This window comes from Urocampus carinirostris, chromosome 10 (assembly GCF_059441175.1).
Source record: "Urocampus carinirostris isolate Australia breed hairy pipefish chromosome 10, RoL_Ucar_1.0, whole genome shotgun sequence".
NCBI lineage: Eukaryota > Metazoa > Chordata > Actinopteri > Syngnathiformes > Syngnathidae > Urocampus > Urocampus carinirostris.
In genome coordinates this window covers 26,663,302-26,675,446 of record NC_142358.1, presented here as the reverse complement: position 1 = coordinate 26,675,446, position 12,145 = coordinate 26,663,302, and the positions used below count along the sequence as shown (strand labels likewise).

At 42.5% G+C, this 12,145-nt stretch overlaps 1 protein-coding gene across 2 annotated transcripts in view; it reads right to left on the bottom strand.

Annotated features, from left to right (window-relative positions):
* ecel1 (endothelin converting enzyme-like 1) overlaps positions 1-10,770 on the bottom strand; it is a 98,044-nt gene extending 87,274 nt beyond the window's left edge. For both annotated transcript variants that reach the window (XM_088345973.1, XM_088345974.1), the window contains exon 1: positions 10,618-10,770. The gene's annotated coding sequence lies outside the window, so the exon portion shown is untranslated. The remainder of the gene's footprint in view (positions 1-10,617) is intronic.
* Positions 10,771-12,145: the final 1,375 nt, after the last annotated feature.

The following is a 12,145-nucleotide window of genomic DNA, read 5'->3' as shown; positions in this document are numbered from 1 at the left end:
AAAATGTTTGTGTTATATTAGTCGTCTTACAAAACATCTTCAATTTTCCATTATCAAACATTTTTGAAAGAGCACCAATTTTTTCTGACCCCTGCACTACTGTATAGCTAAACAGTTAAAACAGCCGTATCTAGGAAGCGACACAGAATCAAAGCTACAGTTACTGTGTGACAACTGTATAACCGGTGATTCATTTTGTAAAACTTACTGTTCCATCTCAATGCAATTACTCATCAGTATACAAACTACTACAGTGCAGTGTAAGACTTCCAAAAGATCAGACAATCGTAGACAGAACTGAAGAAATGAAACACTCAAATGTTTAAGCAAGATATCCCCATCCATAAAAATTGTCCTTCATCAAATAATGACTTATATCCATGCGCTCGATAAGAAACGAGCCGTATCTGCCAGGCAATGCACCATGACATCAGTTTCATGCACCTAATGGACAAACACATGCGGTTTTCTTTCTACTTCTTATGCTGCACAGGTTATTGGATTGCATGATTTAGATACATGCCTCCTCTCTTTGCGACTACTCTCCACTGCTTTTGAAATGCACATCGGGTCCCCTGTGCCACAACTCCTTAAATGCAACAATAAATTATAACAGCACACACACCTGCAGACACGCACAAAGGACTACGCACAGAAAGGCAGTGTATGGATAATGGATTGGTTCTTGTGGGTTCCATCACAGAAAGCGATGAGTGATGAATGGCTATTTACTGAACATGACAGCCCCTGATATCTGTGGGTAACTTATGCCGAAGTACACACACGCCTACACAACTGCGTACGTTAAAATCGGCACACTGGAAACATGTGGGCAGTGCGTATCCCGTGAGACATCACAATTTGGTTCAAAGCGTTCACTGCCATTAATGTCTACCAGTGTGAGGGAATAACAAGGTCAGAACCCAAACAGACAGTAGGCCCAAACGCGTAACGTTTTCACACCAAGCTGTATTTTACGGAAGCGGGGCAGTCATGCGCGGGAACACAAACGGCAGCGATTCGGCGATCGCTGGGCAGAAGAAGAGGGGCAGATGAGCAGGATCCTGGACAGGACGGGATATACGGTATTGATACCAGATAGAGGATACCCGAGCTGGATACCGGACAGGACGGGGCCGGATGGATACCAGATATATGACCAGGGTACAGGTGAGGACGGGACAGGCAGGATCAATACCAAATACAGGAAACACGAGCATGATACCAGAAAGGACTGGACAGACGGGATCGCTACTGGATACTGGATACATGAGCGGGATTATGGCCAGGATGGGATCGATACCGGATACACCAGAAGGATACAGGTGAGGATGGGACCGGCAGGATCGATACTGGATACACGAGCAGGATACAGGTGAGGACGGGACAGGCAGGATCAATATCGGATACAGGATACACGAGTAAGATACCAGACAGGACTGGACAGACGGGATCGCTACTGGATACTGGATACACGAGCGGGATACCGGCCAGGACGGGATCGATACCGGATACAGGAATGGACAGACAACGGAAAGGACGGGGCTGGATCAATACCGGATACATGAGCAGGATACAGGTGAGGACGGGACAGACGGGATTAATACTGGATACTGGTTACACCAGCAGGATACCGGACAGGACGGGACAGACGGGATCGATACTGGATAGGACGGGACAGACGGGATCGATACCAGATACACGAGCGGGATATGGACAGGACAGGATCGATACTGGATACAAGATGGACAAGCAAGATACCGGAAAGGACGGGACAGACGGGATCTATACCGGATACTGGATACACGAGCAGGTTACCAGACAGGACGGGATCAATACCAGATATAGGATGCACGAGCAGGATACCGTACAGGACAGGACCGACGGGATTGATACCGGATACTGGATAGATGAGCAGGATACTGGACAGGACCCGACCGACGGGATCGGAACCGGATACTGGATACACGAGCAGGATACCGGACGGGACTGGAAGGAGTCAAAATGCTTGCCTTGCAAGTGCAGAGGTTCGTTGACGGACTGATAAGAAGTGAATGAGAGAGTTTAAACAGGAGGGGAGCCAATCAGGCGAGGAGTAGCAGCTGACGCCAAACGAGCAGGCACAGGTGAGGGCAATGAGTAATAGTGACAAACAGGTTACAAAGGAAGGCAATTACTTTTCTCTGTAACGAGTAATGTAATGCGTTTTTGATAAGGTTTTGTAACCCGACTGTCGTTAAAACATGCTGGTTACTCAGACTGTGAATCACAATAACGTCAACTGCAACTTCACAACTTCTTCTTTGCTCGTAAAGCAACATACAACTCTCTTTTAACCAGTAACACAATACTGCATGCAAAAAATCAGCAAGACTGGGACGTTTATCTCCACTTACAAAATTCAACTGCCTTTGGTTCCTGTCACAAGCTCAAATAATTTCTCCCTACTTATGTTCTGATATTCTTCCTTGCATTTTTTCTAGGCTGTATTTACAATTATGAACAAAAATACTAAAATCAGGGGGGTTAGTTTATATGTGAGTACTGTCCTTGGTTGTGTGTCACCAGCCGTAAATTGTAGACAGCTTGTGGGGAGGGGCGCGGCTTAGACATGAAGCGCAATATCATTGGGGCAAATATTACCACAGTATTCACGGTATGAGAGTGCTGAATTTTGGTAGTTTTTTCTGTAAAAAACTTTTTTGCAATACTACATGCCTGGAGAAAAAAGAAAAGTGTTGGAGATTACCCAGAAATAGAGAAGGAAATATTAGTGTGGTTTAAAACAAAAATGGTTATGGAGTGTCTCAACAGTTTGCAAGTTCTCAAGATGACACAAGACATATGAAGTGTTGGTGCACACATTTGAAGCTATTTTTTATTATTATGTGTTGATGTTTAAGAGGTTTGGAGGGATCAGCCTCAATGCCTTAAAAGTTTATACAAGGTTTATAAATATTTAGAAATACGAATCAAACATTAATTTTATTCTTTATATAATTTTATGAATCAATGAAGCAATCGCTTTTCGTTTTGATGTAAAAATGTGTTTCTGTAAGACTTTTCATTTTTTTTTGGCTGCTTTAAACATATATATATATATATATATATATATATATATATATATATATATATATATATATATATATATATATATATATATATATATATATATATGTATTTGTTGTTTTTGTTATGGCTCTTTCAACGGTTTGTGTTCCCGACTACAGAACTATACATTGCCGTCTTTTTCTACCAGAATAGTCATAAAATGCTCTGAGTAGAATAACACATTTTTGGAACCATTTGTACGCTCATTTTTTTTCAGTTCTTCAGTGCCTGGATAGCACATGCAGAGACTGCATAATGACAACAACCGCATGCCTCAAATTACCAGCTTTATGAGGTCCTTTTACGAATTGTTTCTTAAAGTTTTGCTGGTAGATTTTGATTTAAGTTCATTGTAGTGAATGATCAAAAGTGGGGAGAATAAAACCTTGCTCTTAAGATATTACTCATAGATTGTGCAAGCCCTTTCATTTTCAGCATCTGTTAAGGGCCTCGCAGGCAGGATGCAGTAGCAGGCCAGGTAGGGAAATGTGCTAAAAGTGTGCCTGTGAGTCACACACTCAGGCATAAAGTCAAAGTGTGCAAGAGCACTGGGTGAGCGAGAGAAGGACTGAGCTATCTGCATAGTGAAGCTGTGCTTTGAGGAAATTAGTAGTAGTGAGTAGTGACGTATTGGTCACAGGACAATAGTATCATCCGATCCAAGTTCTTGCTTACGATCGGTAATATCGATATTTGGATTGATCTGCCTACCACCACATGGCACGCTAGTGTTGTCACGAACCAGGACAGGAAACAGGAACGAGAACCCATTCTCACAGTTTATTGGGGAGAGGGGGAAAGCGCGCACACTCGATCCGGGGATCGATGGTCGCGGAAGTGGATTGAAATCAGAATGAGGGAATGGTCAAAATCAAACAGGTTGGGCCGAAAATAAACCACGATAAAAACACAGGCAAATTCACAGGACTTGGCATATCACACAGAATCTAGCAGGAGTTACGCAGGAACTCTGACACCAGGCAACTCGCAAGACCGCGTTTAAGTAGTCCGGCAGCAATCTGTCAACGCGTTTCAGCTGGTGCCAGTGGGCGGGGCAGATTGGGCGCCGTGGCAACCGTGACAGAACCTGGCGCCACACGGCGGAGACCAATTGGGCGCCATGGCCACCATGACAAGTGTGAGACATTCTGTCATAGAAGGACATTTGACTGAAGTGGCTTTGTGCTCTGCCACTCATGAATAATTGCACTTGCATATAAATTTATGATTTATAAATCGGCCCTTCAAATATTTATGTTTTGCTCTCCAAAAATGCCAATGGGCGGACAAAGCAGCACCGGCTTTATTTTTATCTGGGGATTGCTACTGTATGATAAGTCAGCTCAGCCAGCAGCCACTTAAAGTGTCACACACATTTACGCTTGGCCAATCCAATCATAACAACACTAACCCATCGCCTTGTGGCATCATCTCTTAATGAAACATTTGATAGTTGCAATTTTTCTGGTCTTGCATATTATGGAGACTTGTTCTAGTTATTTTGCTGATTGACACACATTTTAAAGGTTGAGCGTTCAGACAGAAAAATAGAACTTAGTTTGAACAACTTACAACATTCCACACACGAAGAATTTATCTGGGAGTGAGTATTCCCTCAAACGTCTTCAGTGGGTCCAAACCGCTCCTTCTCATTACCATAATGTTTAAACTTGAGATTGTATTAAAAAGAAAGTAACACACTTTGAGTAAGAGATGGAATTCGGTAAATCTTTCATCGGAGGCACATCTCACCTGAGCTGTCCCTTAGATCTGCTTCCAAGATCGGCTCACAGAGGAATCACACATATCAGATAACTACTGGCCCATTTCTTCAAAACAGGTGTAAAACATCTGATTGGCTTAAACAAGATCATATTATTACATTAAACGATACAATGCTGGTCGCTAGGACAGACGGGGTCGATACTGGACAGACGGGGTCGATACCGGACAGGACGGGACAGACAGGATTGATACCAGAAACTGGAGACTGGCGCAAGATATCAGACAGGACAAAACAGGCAGGATCTATACCGGAGATTGTAGCAAGGTATCAGACCGGATGAGACAGACAGGATCGATACCAGACACTGGAGACTGGAGTATGATATCAAACAGGAAGAGATAGACGGGAACGATACCCAATACTGGAGATTGTAGCAAGGCATAAGACAGGACGAGACAGACGGGATTGATACCAGTCACTGGAGACTGGAGTACAATATCAAACAGGACAAGATAGACGGGAACGATACCCGATACTGGAGATTGTATTAAGGTATCAGACAGGACGAGACAGACGGGATCGATACCAGACACTGGAGACTGGAGTCCCATATCAAACAGGACGAGATAGACGGGAACGATACCTGATAATTGAGATTGTAGCAAGGTATCAAACAGGACGAGACAGACGGGATCGATACCAGAAACTGGAGACTGGATTTCAATATCAAACAGGATGGGATAGGCGGGATCGATACCCGACAGGATACACAAGCAGGATAACGGACAGAGTCAAGTCACACGTCTTGCGGGTGCAGAGGTTTGTTGATGGACTGTCAAAGGGTGAGTGAGAGCACTGAGGTTAAATAGGAGGGAAGCCAATCAGGCAACGAGCCGCAGCTGACGCCAAAGGGGCAGGGCCAATTGAGGGCTATGGGCAACCATGACAGGTACACTGGTTGCAAACAGGGAACTAAACAATGTGTCCTAGCATGGACAAACATGTCTTATGTAAGAACGTTTCACTTTAAAGCAGGGGTGTCAAACTCACGATAGAACAAACATTCTGTCTGGGGCCGGACTAGTAGATTAAAAAGAAAGAAAAAGAGAGATAAAGAAACAAGAGAAAGAGGGAGGGAAAAGGAGAGAGGGCGCGACAAAGAAAGAAAAAGAGAGAGAGGGAGAGAGAGGGAGAAACAAAAGATAATAAGTCGTGAGAGAGGGAGAAAAGAAAGGGAGAGGAAGAAAGAAATCCAAAGAAAAATAGAAAGACAGAAGGAGATAAAAGAGAAAAGAAAGTGCGAAGGGTAGGAAGAGAGAAAGAGAAAAGAGAGAAAAGGAAAAAAGGAAGTTAGAGAACAAGAGGTTAAAAGACACAGAGAGAGAAAGAGACAAATAGCAACAAAGGAAGAGAAAAAGAGAGACACAGAGAGTGAAAGAGACAGAGATTGAGAAAAGGGGTGGAAAAGAGAGAGAGGGAGAGAGAGAGAGAGAGAGAGAGAGTGAGAGAGAGAGAGAGAGAGAGAGAGAAATACAAGTACAGTGTCTTTGTGAGAGGCACCTGGCTTTGGCAACATCAAGTTGACATATTTCAACCTGCAGCTTGTTTTTCTCTTGCGCTTCTCTGAGTGTTGTCTCGCGGGCCGGATTCAATCCCTTAGCCAGCCTGATCTGGCCCGCGGGCCGCCTGTTTGACACCTGTGCTTTAAAGGGATTATTTAAAAACGTTTACCAACCAAAGGCTATTATTTATGAAATTGTGAAACTGAGTGCATTCTCTGTAACGTCCCGGAAAGGTTTGTCCCCATCTGCGATGTCATAGGCTTGGGTTTGTATTTCTTCCTAAAACGCCCCTAAAAAAAGAAGAAAAAGAGGACTAAAGAAGCTAAGGAAAATGAATATTGAGTATCTGGTTTAATCGTGAATATTGAATATCACAGGTTTTTATAATCTATTCTTTGCAAAGGGGAGAAAAACAAAACCATGTAAGACTGACTTTTAGGTTGAATGATTTTGTCCATCAATAATAACAATAAAAGACTAAAAAAACCTAAAAAAAAAAAAGAACTACAAGGAGAAGAAAAAAAAGAAAAATGTAAGATAGATAAAAAAGAAAAGAAAAGTAGTGGGGAAAATAAGAAATAGACAAAAAACAAGAAAAAGAAGTATAAAGCTTGGAAAAAAAAAAGAAAAAAGTAAATAGAGAAAGGGGAAAAACAAACAAAAAAAAAGTAAAAAGCTACTAAAGGAAATAAACAAAATAAGGATAAAATAAAATGTTTTTTAAGTAGAAAGAGCAAGGAAACGAAGAAAAACCCCAGAAAAAGAGAGAAAAAAGAGTTTTTTGGGGGTCTCTTTGTTTGGTCTTGTGATGTATTCAAATAATTTTCAAAAAATATCAAGTCAATCTTGTTGCCAACATTGTACTTCCACTAAAATACAGTTCTGTATTGTGCAATTGGACTAAATAAACCCCCAAAATATTCGCATTACCATTGATTACGGTCATCACAAAGTCACACAGTTTGTCTGCTTACTGTTTGGCATGACGTAGGACAGGGGTGTCAAACTCATTTTAACTCGGGGGCCACACAATAGAACAAACATTCTGTCGGGGGCCGGACTAGAAGGTTAAAGAGAAAGAAAAGACATAAAGAAATAAGAGAAAGAGGGAGGAAAAAGGAGAGAGGGCGGGACAAAGAAAAAGAGAAAGACTGAGAGAGCGTGAGAAACAAAAGATAAAAAGTCGTGAGAGAGGGGGGAAAAGAAAGGGAGAGGAAGAAAGAAATCCAAAGAGAAATAGAAAGACAGAAGGAGAGAAACAGAAAAGAAAGCGCAAAGGGTATGAAGAGAGAAAGAGAAAAGAGAGAAAAGGAAAAGAGGAAGTTAGAGCAAAAGAGGTTAAAAGACACTGAGAGCGAAAGAGCAACAAAGGAAGAGAAAAAGAGAGACACAGAGAGTGAAAGAGACAGAGACAGAGTGGGAGAAAAGGGGTGGAAAAGAAAGAGAGAGAGAGAGAAGAGAGAGAGAGAGAGAGAGAGAGAGAGAGAGAGAGAGAGAGAGAGAGAGAGAGAGAGAGAGAGAGATAAATAAATGCAAGTACAGTGCCTTTGTGAGAGGCACCTGGCTTTGGCAACATCAAGTCGACATATTTCAACCTGCAGCTTGTTTTTTTCTTGTACTTCTCTGAGTGTTGTCTCGTGGGCCGGATTCAATCCCTTAGCGGGCCTGATATGGCCCGCGGGCCGCCTGTTTGACACCTGTGACGTAGGATGATGTCATATTGATTTCCAGAACATTCTCTCAAAATGGAACTGCTGGCTGCAGCATACGAACTGTAATGCGATATTGGTCTTTTGAAAGCGCAATCATGGACAAACAAGAAATCTTTTGCCTTCACTCCAGCAATAGAGTGTTCAGGACTTTTCTGGTGACCACATATAAAATTGACTTTTATCTTTATTAGGTTCAGAAGTCCTCTCTCCGTTAAATTAATATCTCAGGATCAAAATGAAATTGTTTCAAAAATTGCAGTAGCTACACAGGGATTTAACTCTTATCAGCAGCGGCCAGACTGGACTCCGGAGGAATGCTTGATTTTGTTCGTGGTTTATAATCAGAGTGGGAGTTTTTATTATTATTTTTCATGTACTTTTTGATTTATTTTGGTCCGACTGCAACGAAAACATCAGATTGTTTCTTTGTTTTTTTCTACATGTGGGGTCTCCAACGTGGTGCCTGCAGGTTCCAGGTCGCCCCCCAAGAACACCTGAGTAGCCTGCTGACAGGTCCGGTGTGATTTGATTTTTAATTGACATAACGATTTAGTACTCGACTTAACTTCTAATAATTACAACCTGGTAATAACATGGTTACGACATAGTAATAACATAAGTGTCTATTTTAGAAATGTATATCGACATGTCAGCTCTTTGCGCCAATCTGTAACAAAAATTTTATCACAACTTAGTATAAGGCTCTTGAATTGATTAAGGAATATTTAGGTTACATACCTGTCAACTAAATTGTTTACGGGGATCTTGGATTAGGTCTTAGTTGTCTCTGCCGCACAACCATTTTTGTTCAGGATTTTTTTTTTTTAGAAATAATTTTAGAGATGGGGTGCATTGTTTGATGTGTCCTTAAAAAGATGAGAGTAATATATTTTCTGTATTAAGTATGTGTTAACAATGTCTAACTGAGTTCAAAGAGCCCTTATAATTTAGTTTCCACTGCGCCAAGCTGCTTTTATCTAACTTTGAGAAAGCTGTTTAGGTTGGGCAACACACTAGGTAGGAGCTAGGGGAGGGGAGTTTGGAGAGTAACCTTACACTTGTCATCACGGTTTTTCGTTCGTGGAGCGTGAAAATGGTGGAAGTTAGAGAAGGTCTGTTTCAAGTACAGTCCAAACGCCATACCAACCCCCCAAAAAGATGAAAAATAAGCAATGTTTTGAGCGATCAAAGAACTGCACGCTAAATATAGAAAACTTGACGGAGTCTGCAATGATGACACAAGCCAGAAGATGGCGTCATTGAGTACAAAAGTTCCAAAGTCTGCACAACTCCTTATACCGATCTCGTCTACCCCGTTTCGCCTTGAATTCAGATCGTCTCGATCACTAGTAACAGATGCCAACGCAATCGGAGATTGCAAATATTGGCGAGGTACGCGAGAATATGTTATCCTCGATCAGGAATTTATTTGGTAAATAAAATAAACCTGTTTACACAAATTATCGTTGTTTTTATTCTACAAAATATTTCTTGCTGTGCGTAAATAGGTGCTGCATTGTATTTGTATGGTTTAGTATCGCCTAATAAGTAAGGGTCGGTTATCTGATACAAATATTGCTATCATTGACACTGAACGAGTACTTGGGTCGAAGCGATACTATAATGTTGACATGGATACTCTCTTCCCATTTGAAATCTTACTGTAATAATGTTTTTACTGTGTCGTAGAATTATACATACATAAGGGATTTTATTTTCTTCTTGTATGATAACTGTTAAGTATTTCATTTTTTGAGATGTAACAGGTTTTTACATTGTATTGCTTACTCCGTTTGAACATTCTGTTTTTTTTTAAATACTTGGAATCCTTTGACTTTTCTTCTGAATCAATTCTTGCAGTACTATCATTTTTATTTTTAAATAAACATATAAAATAAACATATAAAAAAACAATGAAACAGTTATATTACCTTAAATCTGTGTGCTGTGTTTATTATAATTACAATAAACTAAATCTGGGGAAGGGGGCTTCAACTCTTAAATGATGACATTTTCAAAGAAAAAGTGTCAGTATCAAGTCAGTATCAATCAATACCTTGTATTTACTTGAATAGGATCGATACCAAAATTTGCTAGAATCGCCCACCCCATTAATAAGAGAAATCGCAATCATGGGGAACAATTGGCTGGGGTTAACAGAAAATTCTTAGCTGTGTATTAAATGCACTTTGTTAGACTTTCTTAACTTTTTTCTCTGATGTGGAAACCAATTTCGGGTGTGCGTAAAACCCAACCGCGGCTGTCGGCGATGGTCACCTTCGTTTTACGACGAAAAGTTGAGTGAGTAATAATAAATGAAAAGAGGGAATCCCCCTACAAACAACGTAATCTAATTATGAACTATGCATTCTCACACATAATAACCCACGACAGCACTCAGACCCTCTCTGCTTGTGCGTAAAGTTCCCTCCTGGTCACAATTACTAATAGTCTTACGTGAGCGCACCTGTCAGCAGCAAGTCTGTAACAAGTGACGAGAGCTTACCTGTGGAGAGCAAATGAAACGAGCGGTTGAAAAGGAAAAAGTGCCCGAGCGATGATTGAGATCCGCTCCACTGGAAGTCAAGTAGGTGATCCGCTTTCCTCCGGAGATTGGAGAGCGCACACGCTCGCACACGCACGCACGCACCGTGATGCGCAACGCTCACTGCCACCACTGCAGCCAACAGCCTCACAACTTGTAGGAGGGGGAGGGAGAATTGAGGGAGGGACGAATAATGGAGAAGCAGGAGAGAGAGACACACGTTGATTGTGGTAGACGTTTTAAAGGTATTCCTGAATTCTAAAACTTGCAAATTTGAGGGACTAGTACATGTTTTTTTTTGCATAGAATATTTGTATGGTAATAAAACAACTATTGACCGATAATGCATTTTGAAGACAGCCTGTCTAGTCTTTGACTTCCTGAGCAGTGACGTCAAGTGAGGAACACTGGCACCCTAGCAAACCATATTGTTTGACGCGTTGAGTGTTTGAAGTGAAGTTTTGGTAGTTTTTGTGTGGATTGCTTGGGAGTTGTGTCTCAGGTGGATGCATTTAAGGTGCAACAAAGGGCTAACAGCCAATTCGTTCTGACTGGCATGTCACCCAGTTGTAGCTCGGACTCTTCACCTGCTTCATCAATGCTTCTGCTGACCGACCATGGCGGAGAACACTCCAAGATTCATTCCTTACTGCGCTATGTGTGCTCTGGTGGAAGTCATCACACCAGGCTCCCGCAGGTCTCCACTTCGTCTGTTCCCAGCAACCTCGGTCTCATATTGCCCTGGACCTTGTGAAGGGACTCCTGTCTCTTGCTTTGACTATTGTGGACCGGTTCTTCCCCTCCAGAAACTCCCTTCTGCTACTGAAACATGATGCCGCCGAGTTCGGCATGTGTTCTTCCTCCACGGGATCCCAAAAGACTTTGTGTCAGTCAGGGGACCGCAGTTCACGTAGAGAGTCTGGTGATCCTCCTGCGCTGCCATTAGAGCCATCGTGAGCCTGTCCTTTGGCTATCCCCCTCAGTCCAACAGCCAAACGGAGAGGATTAACAAAAACTCGGGAAATGCACACCACTGTATGGCTGTATGACATCCCTCCACCTGGTGCACCTTCCTCCTTGGGTGGAGTGTGCCCAGAACTTGCTTGTTTGCTAGTCGTCATGGGTTTTCACCTTTATGGCAGCCACTGAACTCCATGCACCGCTCTTCAACTACTAGGAGGGACAAGCGGCAGTGCCATCTGTCTGTGCCCACCTGTATTCATCTGTACACTCTCGCCAGCAGGCAGATCACCACCGTACTCCTGTACCTCACTACTGGCCTGGGCAGCGGGTGTGAATCGACTAAGGAGCTCCCGATCCGGGTGGAGAGCCGGAAGCTAGTGCCTTGGTTTGTGGGCCCCTATGAGGTGTAGCGCATGGTCAACCAGGCTGCAGTCGGTCTGCGGTTCCCGGCGTCGCTGAGGGTCAATCAGACTTTCTAGATCTCCCGAGTCAAGCCGGTGGACGAGTTGGACCAGTTTCCCCCACA